General features: G+C 38.2%; 1 protein-coding gene across 1 annotated transcript in view; it reads right to left on the bottom strand.

Annotated features, from left to right (window-relative positions):
- The window catches only part of ZFX (zinc finger protein, X-linked), a 48,816-nt gene extending 34,747 nt beyond the window's left edge, over positions 1–14,069 (bottom strand). The window contains exon 1 of the mRNA XM_008068056.2: positions 13,962–14,069. The gene's annotated coding sequence lies outside the window, so the exon portion shown is untranslated. The remainder of the gene's footprint in view (positions 1–13,961) is intronic.
- Positions 14,070–17,096: the final 3,027 nt, after the last annotated feature.

Here is a 17,096-nt window from a genome sequence, read left to right as displayed (position 1 = left end):
TCCCTCTGACAATCAAGATCAAACCATGTTCTTAGAATGGAACCTACTCAGAAGAGTTCTCAGCTATGATAAAGTAAGGATAGAAGAAGGTGCACTGATAATGTAACTGAAAGAGTCCATGACTTTGCAGTAGAAACCAAGCCCACAGATCAGTTGAATGGTTCAGAGAAATCAAGAATCTAGAATTTGGGTAAACAAGAACACACCTCAAACTCAGTAAAATATTCCCTTCCCAAGTTGCCAGAGTCAGTCCTGAAGACGTTTCTGAAATAGTTCACAGTGCAGAAAGGCAGTTTTAAGGGAAATAATAGACTGGGGAAAACCCAGAAAATTCACATAAGCTTCCTTCCATTCCTTAAAATAAAGCAATAGAAGTTAACAGGTATAGCAATGGCATTTTACCTATCTTAAATTAGGGATCACAAATATAATTTAATTGTTTTCTAGTTCTTGATGCCTAGACACTTCCATGAGCTCTCTCGGACAAGTTAACAGGAATTGTGTATATTCACTTGCTTCCTGTAGCTAATACACATATAAAAATCACTTTTCTGCTTTTGGTCTACCAAAAACTCAATGCCTTTTAATTCTATGACTCAACTCTAATTCCTCATCCTAAATCATGCTCAGAGAACCAAATTTTATTATACATGGTAGATGGGATTGCTCAAGCTGCAAGAAAGGCAAACAAAAGCAAATCTGTTTATGATAATTTTTCTTGGGGGAAATTGGAACTGGTGACAATTTACATTTAAAACTTAATTAAAATCTTCCCTCTTAAGCTACAATCCTTTCCCATTTTCCTCCATGTTGTTCAATGTTAGCCATCATTTCTCCAGACATCTCATTTTCAAATCCAGAGTCATTTCACTTCTCTTGCCACATCAGCCCTTAAATTCATCTCAAAGTCAGTAACTCTTAATCACTTCTTGTTTATTCTCACTGCTACCACTCTTAACAAGCTCTCCTTCTCTCACATGCAAACTCAGTGGGTTCTTTCAATCAAAAGACTTGAGCACTTCTTGAACTCAGGAAAATTTCTTGTGCTTCTATACTGTCTTCCATTTTCATATATGCATATATATACATATATATATATATATATATATTTTTTTTTTTTTTGAATCAGGGTCTCATTCTGTCACCCAGGCTGGACAGTGGCCCAATTTTGGCTCACTGCAGCTTCCACCTCCTGGGCTCACGTGATCCTTCCGCCTCAACCTCCTGAGTAGCTAGGACTATAGGCACGTGCCACCACACCTAGCATTAATTTTTTTTTATTTTTTGTAGAGACAGGATCTTGCTATGTTTTCCAGGCTGGTCTTGAACGCCTGGGCTCAAGCAATCCTCTGGCTTCAGCCTCCCAAAGTACTGGGATTACAGACGTGAGCCACCATACCTAGCTCCATTCTCTCTATTCACTCTTATTAGGATTTCCATTAGGACATAAAGACTCCTAAATCTAGCCTCTACATTGTTTTAACTTTTCTTATATTTTCTTTCTACTATATCCTCAGAGAATCCCTGAATTCTTCCTTCTAAGCTAGTTAATTTGAACTTCACCCCATCTACTGAATTTCCTTAATTTAAAAGATAATATTTTTAATTCCAAAATAAACTTAGTTTCTTTTTCATTGCAATTTTTTCTCTTTTTGGTGGACACAATACCTTCCCAAATATCTCTAAGGATTTAAAGTTTATTCTGTATCTCATGTTAAACTGTCTCCTCTAGTGTTTCATTAGTGTTAGTTGAATTTGGTGCCTCTCTTTCAAACTGGTTTTCCATTCATATTTGTAGATGAGGGTCTAGACTAAGTTATATTCTTATAGCTGGGGTGAATGTCCTCAGCCCAAGTGCAAATCCCTGCTTGCCTAACAATAAACAAATTCTGATCACAGGAATCCTGTCTAGAATAAGTTCATAGAAGAGAAAGAGACCATGTAACCAACCAGGCTCTCCCTTAATGGTGGATGAATATCCCATCTTCCAGATGCTGGAGGTTCAATATCCCTCAAGACAGCTGCAAGCTACCTACCATTCTCACCACAGAACTCACTTTGGAACTTCCTATGGACAAACGTACAATTCAGAGTGCTGAAATTTGGACATTATTCCAGCAGGAAAATCACTAGAACGCCTATACAGATGGGTAAATGGCTTAGCTTTGCACAGATTTAATTACCTGGTTGTGTCCATGGCTTGTTCATTCTCCCAGGACCTCCCTGCTTTTGATGTTGGTGGTATTGCAGGATACCGAGTTTTGGATGGTCCTTCCTATTTTCTGAATAAGGTCACAGGTTCACTAAGCTCTCTTGAGTTTTGCCGTTAATTGACTCCCAATTGCTTTATTCAACCAGAAATTCATCATATTTTGATTCATACCTCTTAGGTTTTTCTTATATCTCTGGAATAATGTTTATATTTCTTTCTCTGTGATTCTGGGAGGAAGGAAAAGTAAATGTGTGTGTTCTCTAGTCTATGTTGAATTTGAAGTCATTATGAATTTTTATGTGCCAAATAAAACAGCATGGAAATATGTAAATACAAAAAAACCTATTAGACAGATATTTAAAAAATCAACAATGGAAGGTTATAACTCTATCAACACTTCTGACAGAGCAAATATTCAAAATGTAAGATGCATATAATTAATATTAATCTAATAGGTGTAATTCAAATTCCATTCCCTAACAGAATATTTTATTTTCAAACAACTTTGCCTGGCCCGTGACAAGAAGAGAAAGAGAAAATGTCTGCTGTTGTAAATATCAGAACCTGGTCCTTCCTTACTCTGTCCCACTTGGAACTCTTATAGGCTTTGCTCAAAAACCCAATGCCAAGTTTTTGTTAGATTAGTTTTTCCACAAAACCATTTTGAGTCAATCAGGAATTTCAAGGTTTTGCTTATTTAAAATCTAAGAGTCCAAACTTTCACAGTCTATTAAAACATGGCCTTAAAATGACAAACCTTCTTAAAGCATTATTTTTTCAAAGCCCCCATTCCTCTGATGAAATTAAAGAGTGATCCAAATCATTGGGTTGTTACACTCATTCATCAGGTTAAGAGTTGACGAAATACCCTCTGAACTTAGCTGAGCTACAACTCTACAGTTTTAAATGCTTTTGTCTTTTAAGACCAGCTTGATGTTAAGAAATGCATACACTTTCTAACTAGTTTTCAGGTATGTAAAGCTGTACAGCCCCCTTAATAAAATATAGCCATTTAATGCATTCAATAATTTACAAATATCCATGTTCATTCTATAACATTCTGCTGTATATCATAATGGAATGAGTATAACAACCCAATGATTTGGATCACTCTTTAATTTCATACTGAAATTGGGTTTTTTTAATAGCCTATTGGCTTTTGCTGAAACCTTGAACAGAAATCCTATTCACGTATTTACTCTACTGAAGTATTCTCCCTTTAGCTGCAGGAGTACTGGAGTGGTATGTGAAACACTTTATGTGATCAAAGGATGAAGACAACATTCTGACATACTATGAAGTGGAGATTAATTCAGACTACACTGTGCATGAAATAAATTAAATGAAACTGTAATGGGTAAAAGTTTTAAAAGGTTAATTTCTGTCAATTACAGTACATGATGAAGAAAGGTCAGTATTATCAGAAACTGTTTTCTTATACTTTTCCTTTTTCTCCTACCTGCCATCTTTCCCAAAATTGGCCACTTAATTCATCTCTGAACTGGTCATTCCTGCAGTTAACTTAGTAAGTACTTTTCTTATCAAACCACTTCTCAATGAGAAGTTTGTCTCTTTGTATTAGAAAATATTTCTGATAATGCATTAGAATTTGGGCTAGAGTTTGTTTTAGACTAGTGCATTCTCGCTTTCATGTTACTATTTATTCAAGCTAGTACGTGCTTTCCTTAGTCTTCTGGTACCTAGTTGTAAAAACTAGCATTGTGGTTTTTAACATTTTAAATATTCTTAAACTAGGAACTTTCTTAACATCACTGTTTTGCTAGATCACTAACACTGTAACTTGACTAATACTGACCATATCCTTTATCTTACCTACATGAACACATACTTCCTATTATTGCTTTTCCGAAATACATTACCCTGGGTCTTTGAGGTTCCGTAAACTCAGTGCTAACACTAACAATAGTCTCTGTACATCCTAAACACTGGCAAGAATATAACACTGGGCCTTACAAGAACAAATTTTTTAAATTGTTAGCTGCAGGACTGTGAATGCTTTTACACTGATCTTTTCCTAATGCAATTAGTAATATTGTTTTGCACATATAACTTAATAAATCCTTTAGTCATTAAAAAAAAAAAAAAAAAAAGGCTGGGCAATGCAGGAGCTGCTTTGCAATACACCTGCCTCTCACAAGACCAACAGTGGGCATGCTCCAGGTTGAGTATCAGCAAGCATTAATCTCATGATCACTCTCTGGAGCAAAGTTAGGAAGCCAGTTACTTTTTACCAAAAAAAAAAAAAACTAAACAAAACAAAAAAACCCTCTAAACCTGGCTTTTGGGGAGACAATAAACTACTACTAGATAACAATCTAAAGCGGGGAAGAGGGAAAACACAAACATACATAATTTGAGATGAGAAAGAAAAAAAGCACAGACAGAAAAATTTAGAAAAACTTATAAGAAAACAGTCTGTAATTCCATGCTAACACATTAAGGGAAAATGTAAATTATCAGCATTGATTCAGTAAGAGATAGAAAACCCAATCACCATGAATTTTTTTTAAAAGGGATAAAAGATGTCTCATGTTACTCCTTTCAAAAAGCTCTAGTCTTTTCCCAAAGCTATCTGAATAAAAAGGAAGAAAACTTTCTCAAATTTCTTTTATAAAACGAATACCATTTAAAACAAAGTCTAACAAAAATAACCAAACTACAATCTTGATTGGTTAATCATGAATCCCAAATCAAGTATTTGCAAACGTGATCATGAAAAAAAAAACACACATCCATGTGCACACAACACAGACCTTGATATAGTATGTATAGTCTAGGATTTAAGGATGGAGTCAAATATTAGCCCAAATTAATAAGTCAAAAAAGGAAACATCTGCTTTTCTCAATAGAAGAGATTTTAATTTAAAACAAACTATTCAGTCAAATTGGAATATTTTCTTAACAGTTAAAAAATAAAACAAATAAGGATAAAGTGCTGGTTCATGCTACAACATGGATGACCTCTGAAAACAATGTGCTAAGTGAAAGAAGTCAGACACTAAAGACCACATATTATAGGACTGCACTTAGAAGAAATGTCAAGAATAAGCAAATCCACACAGACAGAAAGTGATTAGTGGTTGCTAGGGACTGAGGGGAGGAAAGAGAGAGAAATGACTGCTAATGGGTATAGGGTTTCTTTTCAGGGTGATGAAAATGTTCTAGCTAGTGATGATGACTGCATAACTATGAATCTACTAAAAAGCACTGAACTGTACATTTTAGAAGGTAGATTTAATAACAGCTTTAGCTCGATAATAAAGATGTTTAGAAAATATAGAGGTATGTGCAATCAAACTAGTTCATATCAGAACATGTGTTTTGTGAGATGAGAATGACATCATTATCACTTTATCAACAAAAAGACATCTATTAAACCTATTAAAACACTAGAAGTAGTCCCTCTGAAGTCAAAATTAAGACTACCCATTAATACTATTATTACTTAAGATTGAATAAGAACTGCCAGCAAATGCAATTAGGTAAAATAATGAAATACAAGATACAATTATTATTTGAAAGAAATGCAATTTATTTACATATACCTAGCAAATCCAAGAGAATCAACTGAAAACCTAGTATCAGTGTGAATGCACTTAAGAATGGAAAATCTCACTGATGCGAATAACTGAAAACTTTACTGTGTGGGACTTTTTAAAAGACAGCTGTGTACAATGGCTTGCACCTGAAATCCCAGCATTTTGAGAGGTCGAGGTCAAAGGACTGCTTGAGTCCAGAAGTTCAAGACCAGCTGGGCAACATAGTGAGACCTCGTCTCCACAAAAAAACAAAAAATCTGCCGGGCATGGTGGCATGGGCCTGTAGTCCCAGCTACTCAGGAGGCTGGGGAAAGAGGATCGCTTGAGCCCAGGAGCTCAAGGCTGCAGCTGGGCACTCCAGCCTGGGCAACAGAGTGAGACCACAACTCAAAAAAAAAAGTGTTTTTTTTTAAAGACAAATGTATAGAGAGACCAATTTTGCTCTTGAATATGTTGTATCCGTACCTGTAGTATTAATCCTCCCTTAATTAACCTCTACATTCAATCAAAATCCCATTACAACTTTATTGTAAATCAACTTACCTTATATATTTATATATATTTAAGTCTCCTTTCAGACTGTGCTACTGGTCAATCTTTTTGTCCATTATTTTAATCACTATAGTTTTATAATAACATTTGATATATGGTAATGTAAGTCTTCCCATTTTTTCCAAGATTGCCTTTCCCATTCTTGTGCATTTCCATATAAATTTGAGAACCAGTCTATCCAAAAATAAAAGGACGCAGCAGCAGCAGCAGCCCTGTTGGGATTTTGACTGCAACTGCACCGAATCTCTACCTATCAATTTAGAGAGAACCAACATCTTTACAAAACTGACATTTCCAATCCAACGAACATTGTTATCTCTTGCCACTAATTTGGATCTTCTTTCATTTCTCTTAATAAGGTTTTTAACTAAAGGTCTTAGTATGCTTTGTTGAATTTATTTCAAGGTATTAGATGTTCTTTGACCTTATTATAAATTGTACTAGTTTTTAAATTTGATTTTTAAACTGTGTGTTGCTGGTACAGAGAAATACAACTGATTTTTGCATATCAGTCAATGTTCCTCGACTATAATGCAATAATATTAGAAATAAATGTCAGAGATAATAACAGCAAAACAAAAAAATCCTATAAATTTGAAAACAAAGCTCTAAATAATTTAATGGGCAAAGGGGAAATTATGGAAATCACAATATATTTAGAACTAAAAAATAAGATATCAATTAATGTCAAAATCAAAGCATCCAGAGATTGGAGAGGCTGGTTAACAGATACAAAATTACAGTTAAATAGGAGGAGTAAGTTTTAGTGTTCTATAGCACTGCAGGGGACTATAGCTAACAATAATTTATGGTATATTTTCAAGTGTCTAAAAGTGAGGATTTTGAGGTGACAGATATGCTAATTATACTGATTTGATCATGATATACATGTGTCAGTCACTTTGTACCCCATAAATATGTAGATTATGTGTCAATTTAAAAAAAAGCATCCAGTTATAGTTTAGAGAAAATGTTATAGTCTTAAACATAAATATTATAAAATGATTAAATACTAATGAGCTAAGCCTCCAACTTAAATTTTAAAATGTCAGAATAAATGCAAATAAAGCAAACGGAAAGAAATATTAGCCACAGGAGTAGAGATAGAAAGTATCAATAAAAAGAACTACTTAAAAAGTCCAATAATATAAGCAAGATACTGACAATACAACAGAAAAAGGAACAAATAAATGAAATGAGATTTATTTAAGTCAACAGGAAAACCTCTATTTTATACTAATGTATTTGAAAATTTGTATTTTTCTAGAAAATTGTTCATTTTGCATAAATGCCTCAAAAAAAACTCAAGAAAAGCCAGAAAAGATGGATCATCATAAAAGAAACTATTAATAATCAAAAATTTACTCACAAAAGACACCAAATACAAACGGTTTCACAGATGGATTCTACATTTCAAGAAACAGATTATCTCTATTAAATAGAAACTTTTTTTTTTTTTTGAGTCAGAGTCTCAGTCTGTCGCCCAGCCTGGAGTGCAGTGGCCGCTCCCAGCCACCGCAGCCTCGACCTGCTGGGCTCCGGCGATCCTTCCGCCTCAGTCTTCCGAGTAGCCAGAATTACAGGCATGCGCTACCACGCCCGGCTGATTTTTTGACTTATTGTAGAGATGAGGTCTCGCTGCCCAGGCGGGTCTCGAACCCGCGGGCTCAGGCAATCCACTCACCTCAGCCTCCCAAAGGCGCGGGATTACAGGCTGAGCCACCGAGCCCGGCTAGAAACTATTTTTAAAAAGAGGGAATATGCCCCAATTCATCTTATGAGGGTAACATAATCTTGTTATCAAAACAAGACAAAGATTTCATGAAAAAGAAACAGTACATTAGCAACAGGAAAGAGACATCAATATCCAGGGAATCCAAAGATAGTTTTAATAGAAAATCTATGAATGCATTTAATCACACCAATAGATACAGCAAAACATTAGAAAAATTCAACTCCTGCTCATAATAAAAACTCAAAAATGATAAGGGAACTTAAACTAAAGAATAATATCGGAACCTCTTCCCAAAAAAGCCCACTATAATATCACATTTAACGATAAAACATTAGAAGCACTCCATTAAAAAACCTAAACTACGATGACCTTTATTACAATGCTTCTACTCAACACTTCACTACAGGCATTAGTCAATACAGTAAGACCAGAACAAGAAACAGGAGGCAAAAAGGAATGGAAAAGAAGAAATAAAACTGCATTGTTCAGACATAAAAATTACTTGGAAAATACAAAAGAATTATAAACTGTTATTACTCCCTCATTTCACTAACTCTAAAGATACCACCAATTGTAAGATGCACTCTTATTTTACACACAACTAAGTAAAAACACTGCCAACTAAAATGATGTCCTATTTTCTTATTATCTAGGATTTTCACTTAGACTTATCAAGACAATTATTTCCGATTTAGATGTATATCATCTCTTGTACATATATAAAGAAAAATAGGTGACTGGTGGCTCACACTTGTAATCCTAGCACTTTGGGAGGTCAAGGTGGGAGGACTGTAGCAGTTCAAGACCAGCCTGGGCAACATAGAGACCCCGTCTCTATAAAAAATAAAAAATTTAGACAGGCATTGTGGTGTGCGCCCATAATCCCAGCTAATCGGGAGGCTGAGGTGAGAGGATTGCTTGAGCCCAGGAGTTCTAAGCTACAGTGAGCTTTGATTGCACCACTGCACTCCAGCCTGGGTACAAAGCAAGACCTCAACTCTTTAAAAAAAAGATACTGTCCTCTGCCAAGAATGTTGGTGAGGCAGCAGTTCTTAAAATGGTCCATTATCATCTATGGGATTTTCTTTCAAGGCAGACACCCACTTCACAGTTTCTTCTGCCTTCAGTTGTATTGTTGGGCATGAAATAACAATGCAACAATGCACATACTCATTTAAAGTGATGACAAAATGAAGAGCCCTGACCAAGTTTGCTCATGTGCAGGCAATAATAACTACTTCATGATATGCCTGGGCAACAGTGATTATGGGATACCATCAATTGGAGTTCTATTCTGATTTCAGAGATGTCAAAATGTAGGGAGAAAGTGTACCTCAGAATCTACGAAATATGGTCATGAGAGTTTAGCAAGGTTGTATGATCAATACACATAAGTCAACAGTGTTCCCAGGCTGGGTGTGTAGGCTCACACCTGTAATCCCAGCACTTTGGAAGGCAGGAGGATGACTTGAGGCCAGGAGTTTGAGACCAGCCTGGGTAACACAGCAAGATTTCTTCCATACAAAAAATCCAAAAACCAAAAATTAGCCAGGTGTAGAGTCTGAGGCAGAAGGAACACCTGAGCCCAGGAGGTGGAGGTTGCAGTGAGCCATGATCTTGCCACTGTACTCCAGCCTGGGCAAGAGTGAGACTCGGACTCAAAAAAAAAAAAAAAAAAAAAATTGTGTTCACTATACATCAGCAACAACTAAATACAAACTATAACTAAAAGAAAATCCTATTCACAATGACAACAAAAATTACACAATATCCAGCCAAAAAATGTAATAAAAATTGCGCAAGAGCTTTATGAAAAGTAGAAGCACATACCCAGATTCAAATCCCAGCTCCACTACTTGGCACTTATCTATAAGAATCTATACACTTGTTCTATAAATGTGATGCAAATAGAGAAAAAAAAATCCAACAGTTTTCATATAAATTGACAAACTGACCCTAAAATAAGTAAAGGGAGGAAAATAGGTTAAAATTAATCCCAAAGAAAAAGAATATATATTAAGATTTAACTATGAAGCTACCACTGTTAAATCAGAGTGGTATAGATACAGAAATAGGCAAACAGACCCATGAAGCCAGAAAAGAGAAACTAAAAACAGATGTGTATATGTGGAAATATGATATACCTCAGGAATTGTATTATAAATCAGTGGGGAGAAAGGCTGAACTATTTGATAAAGCCATATGAAAAAGAAAATATTCAACCCCACATAACACAATAGAGGAAAAAACTCTAGATAAATTAATGACCTAAATATGAAAAATCACAGTATCATTATGACTGTAGGGTAAAGGAAGAATTTCTTGAAGACACAAGAAAACACAAGCCATAAATGAGAAAACTGGTTACTGTCACATTAAAAAGTCCTATGTAAAAAACTTTCCATAAACAAAGTAAAAAATAAGCCACTGATTAGGAAGAGATATTTTCAGTGTATACAATCACAAATCATTAGTATCTACAATATAAAAATTTTCATAAATCAAGAAGAGAAAGGCAACAATCCAAGAATACACACAAGCAATTCATAGAAAACTAAAATGGCTAATAAATATATGGGAAACAAAAGTTAGGCTCATTATTAATCTAAGAAATGCAAAATGAAAACAGTAATGAGATATACAGCATTTATACCCCACAGATTTGGAAAAAACTGCAAAATCTAAACTTTTGGCATTGAGCTGGAGAAATAGGATCCTACACAGCTGGTGGAGTGTCAAATGGAACATAATTTGGCATTTTGGCAATTCCCAGTAAAGTTGACAACACACAGACTTCTTCAATGAATCTTCATAGCATTGTTTGAAACTGCAGAAAACTGCAAACAGCCTAACGGTCCCTCCATAAGAATGGATAAATAAACCACAATATATTTATGCATTGAAATATAAGTAAAATGAATGAACTAGATTGGTAGTTTTCAGACTTGGACTCAGGACCCCTTGGCACTCTTAAAATTTAAGGATCACAAAGAGTTCTTATGTGGGTCATATCTATAGATATTTATCATATTAGGAATTAAATCAGACATTTGACAGCATTTATTCACTTATAAAAATGATAAACCCAGCCGGGCTCAGTGGCTCAGCCTGTAGTCCCGCACCTTTGGGAGGCTGAGGTGAGTGGATTGCCTGAGTCCGCAGGTTCGAGACCCGCCTGGGCAGGTGAGACCTCATCTCTACAAAAAAATCAAAAAATTAGCCGGGCGTGGTAGCGTGCGCCTGTAATTCCGGCTACTCGGAAGGCTGAGGCGGAAGGATCACCAGAGCCCAACAGGTCGAGGCTGCGGTGGCCAGGAGCGGCCACTGCACTCCAGGCTGGGCGACAGAGTGAGACTCCAACTCAAAAATAAAATAATAATAATAATAAATCCACTATACATAAACATAACTATTTATTTTAGAATAACTACTTTTCAAAACAAAAAAAAATTAGTGAAACAAGTGGCATTGTTTTACATTTTTCCAAATCTCTCTAATGTCTGGCTTAATAGAGGACAGCTGGATTCCCATAACTGTTTCCACATTCAATCTATTATGACATCATGTGTCATGCAGCCTCTGGATGGTACTCATACAGTGTACAGGAGAATGCAGGTGAAAAGGGTAAAGAACAGTATTATGAAAATAGTTTTGACTTCATGGACCCCTTGAAAGAATCTTAGGGATCCCCAGGAATCCCTGGAGCACACTTTGAAATCCACTGAATTAGATGAAGACATTACACAGCAAATATATAACAAAATTTTAAGATATGTTAAATCTGAGTGACATTTGATTTTTCAGTAATTTTGAAATATTTCATCATTTAAAAAACATTTAAATATGTATTTTTAAATAACCTAATAGTTGTATATTTCAAGACCACACAGTCTCCTTAAAATATATTTCCTTTTGAGTGAAATAACATTTATAAAATACCTGAATTTTATAAAATGCTGTCTGGAAAAATAATTTGACAGGAATAATATGACAGGCTGGCCATATTCCAATCAGATAAGGGGTGACAGAAGGGGGTTACTCTATTCCTTGTCTAACCTAGTACCCTAATAAGACAGGTGTACCTTAATATATATACATCCCTTGGTCAAAAATCAAACTAACTGAATACTTTATTTTGAATAACTAAAAACTATTCAACTACATAAAACAGCCTGCACCCAATAACTGAAACAATTGTTTTTAAAGATAACAGACCATGTGCCAGGTACTGCTTGGGGACAAAGACAAAGTAGAACTTGTCTCTATATTCACAGTTTAAAAGACAAAAATACATATAAACACACAGTTAAAATATAATAGATTAAATGCTAAATTAAATATGCCCACATTGTTCTATGGGACAGAAAAGAACTAGCCTGGAAAAATGATGGTACCATTAATAGAAAAAAAGCAAGAAACAGGAGTTGTTCGAGGGGCTCTGGAAGGAAGAAAAAAAAAAAGAATTCAACAAATAGTATTGGGTATCTACTGTGTGCCAGATAATCTGGTTGCAGCCATGGTGAGACAGTTAAGACATGGTCAGTAGACAACTAGAAATGTAGGTGAGAAGCTAGAAGAGAGGGTGGGGATGGTAAGGGCCTGTGAACCTAAGGGAGAAGATTTCAGAGAAAAAAGAATAGAGGACTGGCCTTGAGGGAAATTCCACCAAAGACAGGGAAGGCACAGAGATTTCTGAAATATAGAACACTGTTTTTTGTTTTGTTTTGTTTTGTTTTGTTTTGTTTTGAGTCAGGGTCTCACTCTGTTGCCCAGGAAGGAGTGCAGCGGCAAGATCACAGCTCACCTCAGCTTCCAACTCCTGGGCTCAAGCAATCCTCCTGGGTCAGCCTTCCAACAAACAGCTGGGACCACAGGTGTGTACCACCACATCCACCTTATTTATTTATTTATTTATTTGTTTATTTATTTATTTATTTATTTATTTAGGGGGGGTAGAGACATGGTCTTGCTACGTTGCCCAGGCTGGTCTCGAACTACTGGGCCCAAGCAATCCTCCAGCCTCCACCTCCCATAGTGGTGGGATTACAGGCATGAGCCAATGCTCCTGGCCGCACAGAACACTTTTATATGACACACTTGTTAACGTGCTGTGCAAGTTTCCCAATTTGGGAAACACTGGATTTAGGAATAAGTGAGGTGAAAAGATATAAAACTACTGATGAAAGGAAAGAGAAAACAGGTGAGGTTTTTGTTAGATGAGCAAGCCTGGGAATATTTATAAGGAGAGGGTAATGATGCAAGAGATAGCATCAATGACATAGCTCTGTCCCTAAGGAGGCAGGCCAGGGTGAAAAGCACTTGCGCAGCCTGAAGGAAAGCATCCTTCCTGCAGCAAAATAGGAGGAAGGTCTGGGAAGAGACAGAGGAAAGGCATGAAGGGGAAAGGAGGGAAACTCTGCTGTTTATATCAGATGGTCACCTACCCTTCTCAGTGAAGTAAAAGATTAGGTAATCTTTGCTGAGGGTGATGGATTTCAAGGACTTGGCTGAGGAGTTTAAAGAGTAAAAAAGAGTTTGCGACTGCCAGTGTACACAAAGATTATCAGTGACAGTATCAGTCTAAAGGCGGCTAGAGAATAAGAATTTACAAAAAACAATGAAGAAAAAAATTGTTGAATGCATGTGTGAGCATGTTTTTTTGAAAAAAGAAACTTGCATCTATCTAAAAAACACACATAAATTTAAAACAAGCACTTCCTTGACCCTGGCTTATTATAATATCATTAACATAGCATTTTAAAAAAGAAAATAAAAAAAAACCTAACACTTCATTTATCCCAAGATGGTTGGGTTATAAGGTGTTCCACCAGTCAGTATGGCAGACTATCAAAAAGAATTTTATATTTAACCATTTCTAATGGAAACTAAACTACATACTTACCTGTCTTAACTATACAACTTGAGTCTAATTTAATCTTAATCTTAAATGTACACTGCTGCTGTACCATGCAGCAATACAATTCTATCTCCTTTATAGTTCTTCTATGTCCTTTCTGTTAAGATATAAAAGCAACTGATTCTTTTAAGTTTATGTTTACCCTCACAACCACAGCCTGCCTTGGCAACATGGTTCTAGCCAGCCTCCTGCAATGCACTGTTACATCTTGAAATTTTCTAAACAATAGCCCTTTATAATAAACATGAGACTATCTCATTCCCTCCAGTCGTTTCATGGAGCATCACTGCTCTGACCTGTTGCAGTCTAGAAAAATGTAACAACTGAAAGTGAATACCTATGCTACCTCAAGGTTTCTATCATAAAATTCTAGGAAACATGTTTCCCATATGTGCATCTAGATTAGTCAAGTATTAGCCAAAATATGAGCAAGAAGGCTTGGCTTAGCAAGCAGTCTTAGTTATCTTCTCAAACAAAACAGTGGTTACTTTCACCAGGGGAAGCACACAGATTGCAAAAGGCCTTCTGAAGGCCACTGCCTTTTGAATAATTGCTCTTCCCACCCAACTTTTCAAAGCTGGCTTCTTAAAAAATTACCTGAGAAATACTTATAGGTTCATTTCTTATTTTCATCAAGTAACCCACAGCACTAGTCCTGTAATTTTCAACTACGGTAAATGAAATGTCAGAATCCCCTATTTGTTTACTAAAGAAATTATAAATAACCCTAAGCAAAAGAGTACTTGGGGGCGGGAAATTAGTATAGAAAAACGGAGCACAGTCAGGCGAGTGGCTCACACCAGTAACCTCAGCACTTTGGGAGTTTGAGACCAGCCTAGGCAACACAGCCAGGCCTTGTCTCCACAAAAATAAAAATAAAAATAATTAACCCTGCGTGGTGGCACGGGCATGTAGTCCCTGCTAGTCTGAAGACAGAAAGATCGCCTGCGCCCAGGAGGTAGAGGCTGCCAGTGACTGTGCCACTGCACTCCAGCCTGGGCAACAGAAAGAGACATCAACTCAAAAAAACCCAAAAAACAACAAAAAAGGAGTTGCTGTCTGATAAAGATGGACCATTCAAAAAGTAACAAGATTTGCTTAACTTCTGAACATACTGCAAAACGTTCTGACAGTGAAAACACTTGGCCAACTTAATACTCTCATTATTTCTCAACTCTGAAACATTTCCTAGCCCGATGGAACTGCTAATGACTACAAAATACACACAGCTCTAGGGCAAGGCAAGGTGGTGGAGATCTGTAATCCTAGCAACAGGGAGGCTCGCTTGAACCCAGGAGTTCGAAACCAGCCTGGGTAATATAACGTCTCAAAATAAAATAAAATACAGCACAGCTCAGGTGTGTCTTCACTTTGCTAGTTGATGTCTCCCCCTTCTGGCAAGCAAGCTCTTCTGCAATCTATACTACCTTTTCCTGGCCTGAATTCCCACCACTTCCCTACCTACATCATTCACTTTTGCCAAACCGTAAATACTTGTTTTCTAAAGAAGCATCACCCTTGAAATGCCCTTTTCTCACCTTCACCTCTACCTAACAAAGTCCTACACATCCTTCAGTAACCTCAAAATGCCACCTACTTCAGAAACCCCTTCCTGGCACTCCAAATGAAAACGCTGCCTTCCTCTGAAACCCAAGTAATTAGTTGTACCTCTCCTGCAGTACTTGGTGCATTTCACCTTGTCCCCTCTACCTGCGAACAACGAACTTGTTGCAGCCATCGTCTGCATTACAAGAACCTTTTAAATCTTTTTTAGCACCTAGCACAGTGCATCGTTAACACTGGACGCTGAGTTTAGCAGGAAAATTGTATAGTGTGCGATCATAAGTACTCTAGAGGATGGAACTCCACCCTAAAACTTCACAAATAAAATAAACAATCTAAATACTGTAACATGCAATGCACAATATGCACCACATTATGCTGCCCTTCAATAAGAAATTTAAAACGCTTTTTTTCCTTATTCCTCGAAGAAAGTAAACACCACAAACAGATCACTAATCGCTTAAACAGTTTTTCAAGAAAATTGTTTCCACATAAATGAGCACAAATGACTCCTTGAAAATTTTATTCCTCCACTTTCGTGCTGGGCAACTTGCACTTTTTCCCCTATTGGACAAAATAGTAGGGCGATCTTTACCATCTTTTTGAAAAATTTTTACTTCTTTATTCAGATGTTCGTGAGGGTAGTGATTGTTGGAAAACAACCGCATCGAGGGCACCCTAACAGCCACGTATGACTTTACTTAAGCAAAAATAAAATTTCCTGGGGTCCCATTTGCCTTGGTGAGCACAGGTGCCGGGACTGCCAACGGCCCCGACAACCCTCGGGTAGCCACAAGCGCGGAGACAAGGAGCAGGGTCAGGGAAGCTGAGGGGTGAAATGGCCCCGCTGGCCGCCTGCTGCAGCTCAGTTAAAATGCAGCGGAAACAGCAGTCACGGGGCTGCGGGAAGCAAGGCAGGAAGGTGGCGCTGCCGCCGAGAGCCTGGAACCCGAGCACTCGTCATCATGGCGGCAAGGGCAATGGCCGCCGTGGGGAGTGAGCACGCCCCTCCGCGCGCGCACACGCCGCCGCGCCGGGCCTCCGTGGCCCGTCACCGGCGCCGCCACTGCCGTCGCCGCTGCCGCCCGCTCTCCCACCCCCCCTCACGGGCTGTAGCGGAATTTTCTCTCCAGACGCCGCCTTCAAGATGGCGGCTCCCCCTCCCGGCAACCCCCTCAATCGTCCCCTGCAGCAGGCGCCGAGCCGCCGCCATCTTGTCCCCCGTCCCTCCCCCCCTCGCCGATATTTACATAGCGAAAATCGGCCCGGCCGGCCTGCGGCCTTCACCTCACGCCTGCAGCCTTCGCCTCCTCGCCAGGCCTCACTCCCGCGCGGTGCCCCGGGTCGACCGCGGCGCCGACCCAGAGCCCCTCAGCCGCCTCCCGGACAGCCGGGCGACCCTCCCCCAACCCCCGCCCGCTTACGGAGCGCGCCTCCGCCGCCGCTCGGGGCAGCCGGGCTCCTCCCCGGGCCTAACTGCGGCCTCCTCGGGGCCTGCTAGGCGCCGCGCGCCACACCGCCCGGCCTAGCGCGGGAGGGCGCCTTGCGGGCCGCCGA

This window comes from Carlito syrichta, unplaced genomic scaffold, assembly GCF_000164805.1.
Source record: "Carlito syrichta isolate Samal-C Ts95f unplaced genomic scaffold, Tarsius_syrichta-2.0.1 Scaffold309857, whole genome shotgun sequence".
Classification (NCBI taxonomy): Eukaryota; Metazoa; Chordata; class Mammalia; order Primates; family Tarsiidae; genus Carlito; species Carlito syrichta.
Note: the sequence above shows the minus strand (reverse complement) of the source record. Positions and strands in the feature narration are given on the sequence as shown.